Below are 7,760 nucleotides of genomic sequence, written 5' to 3' on the forward strand. Positions count from 1 at the left end.
CCTTTTTTTGTTTTTTCTGGTACTGGTATTGAACTCAGGACCTTGCACTCTTGAGGCAGACACAGTGCCACTGAGCTAAATCCCTAACCCTGGAGTAGTCCTGCTTTTAAGAGGAAGGAAATTCTGACACATGCTGAAACATGGATACAAATAGAAGATGTTATGCTCGTGAAATAAGCCAGTCACAAAAAGATGAATGATTTTATCTTGTTTTTTTTTTGGTAGTGCTGGGGATTGAACTCAGGCCCTTCACACTAAACTACGTATTTATCCTTTTTAAAATATATTTTTATTTTGAGACACAGTCTTGCTAAATTGTTACGTTGCCCAGCTTGGGCTTCAACTTGATTCTCCTGCCTCAGTCTCCCATGATGCTGGGATTATAGGTGTGGATCACCATATCCCATTTGTATGACTCTCTATATATGAAGCACCTAGAATAGGCAAATTTAGAGAAACAGGAAATAGAATGGTGGTTACTAAGTTTGGGGTGGGGGAGACAATAGGGAATTATTGTTTAATGGGTAGAGTTTCATTTTGGTAATCTAGAGTGGTCATGTATGCCTATAATACCAGCCCTTGGGAAGGTGAGGCCTAAGGATTTAGAGTTTGAGGCCAGCCTGGGCTAACTAATGACAACTCAAGCCCCATTACCAAAAAAAGTTTTAGTTTGGGAAAATGAGATTCTGGAGGGGGAGATGGATGGTAATGATGGTTGCATAATGATGTGAATGCACTTAACACCACTGTGCAGTTTAAGATGGTTAAGACAGTAATTTTTGCTGTGTACACTACCAACACATACAGATTTGCACTGAACTTAGTGTGACCATTCGATACTGTTGATTGACTAACATAGAAATGCAAGTGCCTCAGACCTCACCTTGTAGCCATTTTCTTTTATCCTGTTGTGCCTGAAGAGCAGTTGATTCATGTTGCCACAGCTCCTCAGCTAGCCCTGAAATGACAGTGGGTGTAACCGTGTTTTATTGAGAAATGCATGTGTCTGCACATGTGAGGAGTTCACCACATCTTGTTCTTACAGCTCGTGGGACAGAAGGCATATAACAGATCATCCCAAGTGACAGTGCCCATTTAAATGGAATGTGACCCCATGCAGGAAAGTCACTGGTAATAGAATGCTACTCTCCATGTCTCTTTCTTGCAGTCATTAAAAAAAAATGGTCTAAGTAATTATATCCTGCACCCTCCCAAAGCCCTGAGTTTAGATTTGGAATTTCCTTGAATAACATCAGGTGACTTTAAAAAGGAAACAATTAGGCTTTGTTCTTGCTATCTGTCTTAATTATTTTTTCTCACTGCTGAGACAAAATACCTGACACCCAAAGTCAGGGGAAAGGGTTATGTAGCTCTCTGTAGAGATTTCAGTTCATAGTTGTAGTCAAGGGCCCGAGGATTTAGCTCAGTGGTTCGGCTGCCTGCCTTGCAAGGGCGAAGACCTGCAGCATGGCAGAGGGAAATCACAGAGGAGAAGTAGTTCATGGCAGGCAGAAGGCAGCAAAAGGAAGCAAGCGATCCAACAAGCGACAACAGCAGCTTCTTTCTGCCCCCTTTCTATTCTATGTAGACTGCCCGGCTAGGGTGGTGCCAAAGCAATCAGTGGACTAAATTAGTAAGCATAAGCCCTTAATCCCAGCACCCTTGATCCCTGTATCATGAATCAATCTCAGTATCATACACCATGGATCCAGCCACTTCTGACTGCATGAGGCTTTGCGGGGACATCTGGCCACAAGCTATGACACTACCTAACCTAGAGCCCCTCTGTGAGCCTGAGTCTAGAGAGCTCTTGTGGGTGTGTCCTTGGCCCCTCTCAAGGTGTGGAGAGGCTGACAGGTGTGCAGGGCACTGAGGATACCAAGGCAGGGAAGGGCAGTACCCGTGTGACCACTGCTTCTCCTGACCTCTCCTCCAGCCTCAGCAACTCCTTCCTACTTCCCATCTTTGAATTTGACTGCTGTGGGTACCTCCTGTGAGTAGAACCTAAATTCTTGTCTCTTTGTGATTGGCTCATTTCCTTGAGCGAAATGTCTTCATGGCTCATCCACATTGTAGCACAAGTTAGACTTCCATTTCTTTTTAAAGGCTGAAGAATAGCCCATTGTTCATCCCTTCGATGGGAATGGATATTTGGGCTGTTTCTCATCTGAGATAGTTTTGGAAATTACAGGAACTTGTTAAGAAAAAATAAAGTTTATCATAATCCCAGTGCTGGAAGGCAGTCCCTGTTACCATTTTGGCACATTTCCTTCTATATGAAGACTGAGATTCTTGGCCAGCCCTTCACCATTGTAAGTGATTAACATCTTCACGCACATAGCTTTGTCTGAATGTGCAATAATGACTCTCAGGGAATCACTGGGTCAGCAATGTGACTCTCTTAAAGTGCTTGATGGATATGCAGAAATGTCTTCTAGAAATAACCCTGTAATTTTACCACAGGGCAACTGAGGCACAGAGTTTTCCTCTGTGGTTGTCTCGACAGTGAAAAAAATATTCGGACACAAACCAAGTGTATGCTTTCAGCAGAACAGTTTCACACATACACTCTTGGAACCATACAACTATAATATCTGGGTTCTTAGCCGGCTGTGATGGTGCAAATCTTGGCATGCTGGGAGGCTGAGGCAGGAGGATTATAAGTTTGAGCCAGCCTGAGCAATTTAGTAAGACTCTGTCTTAAAAATAAAAAAATCTGGATTCTTGATTGATTTCTTTCATCAGTGATTTGGTCCCATGAACACTTCCTTCTTCTAGTGATGGGATTGTTGGTTCTGCATGCAGTAGGTCCCTTTGGGATCTGGGATCAGGCCCTGGCAGGGGGAAGGGTTTATAGTGTTGCACTGACTTAGAGGATGTGTTGGTGGCTGGAAGGAGATTGGGGGCGTCATGTGGCTGAGTGAGGTCTGGGCTGTGGAGGAGGAGGCTGCTTTACAGTCTGAGTGCCCTGCCACCCTTGGGGAAGCTTCCTGTAATGTTGCAGACAGTCTCAACAATGGTCCTGAGTCCTGACAAGCTTTTGACCATAGCAGCAACCGCAGTGAGGCACCAGTCAGCCCAGAGTGGGCAGTTTCTTTCCAGAAGTGCCATGGTTTTGCCCACAGAGCCTCTCATTTGGCATCGGAAGGCCAGCTGTTTCATTCTTGGTGATCCTGGGGGCATCACCTGGCTCCTGTAACCTTCTGCTCCCTGGTTGTTTCCTTGGTGACAGTCAATGCAGATGACTGCCTTAAAGGCATTTGATCACCAGAAAGAGCTAAAGAAATATTCGGTGTTATTTTTACTCCAGGGGTGATTACTGTGCGCTGCAAAGACGGAGATGCTGGTTAACTTGATAACTGGCTCTCTTAGATTGTACCAGCACCATTAACAGTGTCACCTGAAAAACGATCCCATTTCCTATTCACAGTATATTGCCGATGCATTTCACTTAATGTCCTTCCACGATTACACAGTTCTGTTCCATGTGCTGTGCCCTAGAGTGGCGGCAGCAATGCCACAAATTAGGTGCCTGCCGGTGGAACAGGAACTGGGTGGTGCCCTGTAGAGCTGAGAGCTTGGTCCCTGTTACCCAGTGGCGGAGTTGAGGATGCAGGACCATTGGAGGTAAGGCCAGTATGCTGTGCCAACACCCCAAACCTTGCTCCCCATTTACCTTGCGTGACCATGGGTCAGTTGCTGCAAACTGAAGAACAGCAAGCTGGAGGGCAAGGCTGCACAGAAGCTCCTTGCAGATCTAAAGCTCAGTTTCCCTTTGCAGGCAGAGCATACTATGCTGATTTCAGGCTCACACCCACTCCTGTGGCTTGGTCTTCCCAGTGGGCTGGGAGTCTGGGAGGGGCCAAGAACTGAATCATGAACACTGACCGTGGCCCCCTCCTCCCGAGTTGCTTACATACATAATGTACTTCTTCTTTGTTGTTAATTAAAGGCAAGAAGCTTATTATTTATTAGCCTTTCCAAGATAGTCTATTTAGAGCAGTTATTACCTATTTTGCAAACATTTCTTAGGGATAGGTACATATTGTGGTGTCTGACCCTGCAAATAAAAGTTTATTATTATCCTCCAATGCTGCATATAAAAGCGAGACATTAATATCTTGCATTTTCCCTCCCTGTGGCTAATGCCAACCAGCAATCTGTTAACCATTTTCAGACTGTTCTTGTGGGCAGGAGGAAAAAGGACTTCTGTTATTTGTGAGTGCACACGGGAGACAGTCAGAGGAAAGGTAGTCGGTTAAAGTTTTAGTGATTTTTCCATTTTCGGATGTGTGGATCCCTGTGGAAATTCTGGCTGGAGATGGGAGGGGCAGAAAGCAAACCCTGGCATGCTGGATCTGACTCCATGCAAAGCAGTGAGACTGCCCACACTTGGCTTCAGCTTGGGCCCGTCCAGACAGCCTCTGCGACAGTGGCTGTGAAGAGCGTCCGCTGAGACGAGCAAACCCAGAGCCCACTAAATACCAGCCCTTGTCCTGCCCTGAGCCGGTCTGGGTTGTGCAGGGATGGGTGATGCTAGTCAAGGAAATTATAGGCTGTCTAGCCACCAGGCTTTCCAGGAAGATTATGGGGTGACTTATTGATCTTTAGGTGGGTCAGGTGTTTTGAGGGAAGGTTAGATTTAAAGCCTGTAGTTAGGCTTGGAAAGGCTGGGTTTGGAATCTCAGATGTAGATACAAGGCTCTCTTCCTGATTCCCACTCAGCCAGGCTCACTCCCTGGAGACATGGGGGACACAGCTGGCTTGTCAACCCCTCCACCTTATGGAGAGGGACACTGTAGGTGAAAAAGTGAAGTGAGGTGCTTACATTCCCCACTGGTCAGCAGCAGAACTAAGGCTACAACTCATGTGTTCTGGAGGCTCCTACAACTAAGATTCTTCCTACAGATGCCCTATGACCTGATCATTCACCATCAGATTTGCTCTACCCCCTTGATGGCTTTTCTGGAGCTTCAGAAGTTCTGTTTTTAATACATTTCATGCTTAATGAAAGAGATGGTACTGGGGCCAACCCCAGAAAAGTGGATGCAAGAGAAACTTGGGAGGGTTTAGTATGAATAATGACCATGGCTCCTTACTATGGGCTAATTTATGTCCTCTCAAATTCATATTTGAATTCCTAACCACCTTGTATCAGTCAGCTTTTCCATTACTGGGATACAAATAGCCACAACTTAAAGAAAAGGTTTCACCTGGCTCACAGTTTTGGGGGATTCAGTCCATGGTTGGTTGGCTCCCAGGCAGAAATGGCATGGTAGAAGGACCTGGTAGAGGAGAGCTGCTCAACTCATGGCAACCAGGAAACAGAAAGAGTAGAGGGGAGGAGGTGGGGATGAGAAGACACACCGTCATGTCCCCCGGTGACCTACCTCTTCCAACCAGGCACTGCCTCTGAGCACATGAGGCTTTTTGGGCCTGTTTTATATCCCAGTCATAACCCACCCATCTCAAAATGTGACTTATTTGGAAATACAGTAATTGGAGATATAATTAGTTAAAACAAGGTCCTATGGATTAAGGTAAGTCTCTAATCCAGTGTGATTGGTGTCCTTATAAAGAGAGAAAATTGGACACAGAACAAAGTACAAATATGTGAGGATAAAGGCAAGGATTGGCACGATGATCCAGTAATCCATGGGGTCAAAGATTGGGAGCAAACCAACAGAAGCTGGGAGAGGCATGGAACAGATTCTCCCTCACAGCCTCAGAAAGAAGTGTTCATTTAAATAAGCATGAGCCATTGGTCTGTGTCTCCATACTTACAGTTCTCAGGTAGAAGCCACAAATTAACTTAGTAGTGAATTTCTGTAAAAGACAACTGGGGCTTAACCGAGTTTCAGCCAATCACAAACAGCTGACTGATCACATCATGCTCAAATAAAACAAATAGCCCACTGTAGCCAGTCAAGAGATATCTTTATTTTGCATCCTTGTTTGGCTTATAACTTGGAGCGATGGAGCTCACTGTGCCTCTTCTGGTTCTGAGTGTTGCCTGATTTATGAATTGTTCTTTGTGCACATAAACTCTATTAAATTTAATTTGTTTAGTTTTCTTTTAATAGAAGCAGCCCTGCTGACATCACAATTTTGGACCTCCAGCCTCCAAAACTGAGGCAGTAGATTTCTGTTGCTTACACCTCCCAGTCTATAACACTCTGTAATGGCAACTCTCGCACATTATACATTCTTTCATTCCATATTCTTCATGAATAAGTACCTCATTGCTTGTCTGTTGTGTCATTTCCTTCAGCTGTTTTTCTCTCAGCCAAGTGTTTAATGCTCTCTAAAATATTTTTAGGAAAAAATAAAATGAGCTTGGTTACAGGAAACAAAGTTCAAGGGCAAAAGAAGTACCCCAGTTAATTTTAAGACTTTATGTTTTAGCTCTTGACAATGAAAAATGAAAAAAAAAAAACTCTCTGAAGCAATTTTGACAAATGTTTTTTTCAGGGGCTTTATTGGCATTCTACGGTCTAAGGTAATAATAATCTAGTCATTTACGCTTCAATCCAGCTCCAGGGTTTACATTTCCCCTGGGGTTTGTATCAAACCCTACCTAGCAGAGAAGCTGCTCTTTTTCTCTGGCCTGACGTCCCCCATATTTCTGTCATTGGCTCTAGGGGGCAACAATGAAAAGTCCGACTTCCGGCCATGGGTTTCTTTGAGGTCCACTCTTGTAGTTGTGCTTTGGCCTTTGCTGACCATTCAGAAGCTGTGTGAGGCCTTCACAAGGGCGGCAATGTGATCATCACAGGCTTCAAGGGTTATCTTGGTGCAGAGGACGTGGAATTTAATGTTGTCCACTCACCCAGGACTCTTGCAACAGCACTGTGCTAATGAAGCTAGGAGGAACGAGAGCAAGCGTGCATGTGAGGAAGCATCTTCCCAGGGCCTGGGCACCCATGTTCTTAGCATCTGTGGGGCTGAGGGAGGGTGGAGGCAGAACAGAGGGAGCCGGTGTCTGTGAAAACCCAAGACCGCAACTGCCCCACAGAGCTTGCCCATCCCCAGAATCCTGCCTGGATTAAAGTGCTGTACTCCACACAGAGCACCTTCTGTCAGTAGCACCCTTTCAGATGGATTCAAATGCAGTTATGTGACAGCTGTCCTTTAGAGAAACTCTGTAGTTGACTGTATGAAATGCCTTCTTTGGGGTCAAAAGCAGTCACTACTGACAATCTCAGATCATTCAATCAAGATTTTCTTTAAGCTTTTTAATTTAAAAGAAATCATGGGCAAGCAAGAAGTTGCAGAAACAGTACCAAAAGGTCTAATGTACCCATAGCCTAGTTTATCCCTACGGTGGCACTTGTGTAATGTGGTTCATTACTGAAGACAAGTAGTTGATGTCGGCACAAAATAATTTTCTAGTTTACAGGCTTTGCTTGGATTTTACTAACTCAGTGGTTTCTTGAGTCCCTGTGCTGCCTGGCCTCCTCCTCCTCCTATCTTTATTCCACTTGGGCCTGTGGCCTATGGGATGGTGCCATCCATGTAAAGGGTGGGTCTGTCCCCTCAGTTTGTTGTCCCACATTCCAGTCATCTCTGGGAATGCCTTCAGACACACCCAGAAGCTGCTTTACTAGACTTCTAGGAGTTTCTCAACTCAATCAAGCTGACAATCAAGGTGAACCATCACAGGGCCAGGGGTCTGTCTCAGTGGTTCCGCCGCCTCCCTCTCAAGCACAAGGGCCTGAGTTCGATCCCCAGTACCAAAAAAAAAAAAAAAAAAAAAAAAA

Source organism: Fukomys damarensis, unplaced genomic scaffold (assembly GCF_012274545.1).
Source record: "Fukomys damarensis isolate Sample0158 unplaced genomic scaffold, DMR_v1.0_HiC HiC_scaffold_10, whole genome shotgun sequence".
Lineage (NCBI taxonomy): Eukaryota > Metazoa > Chordata > Mammalia > Rodentia > Bathyergidae > Fukomys > Fukomys damarensis.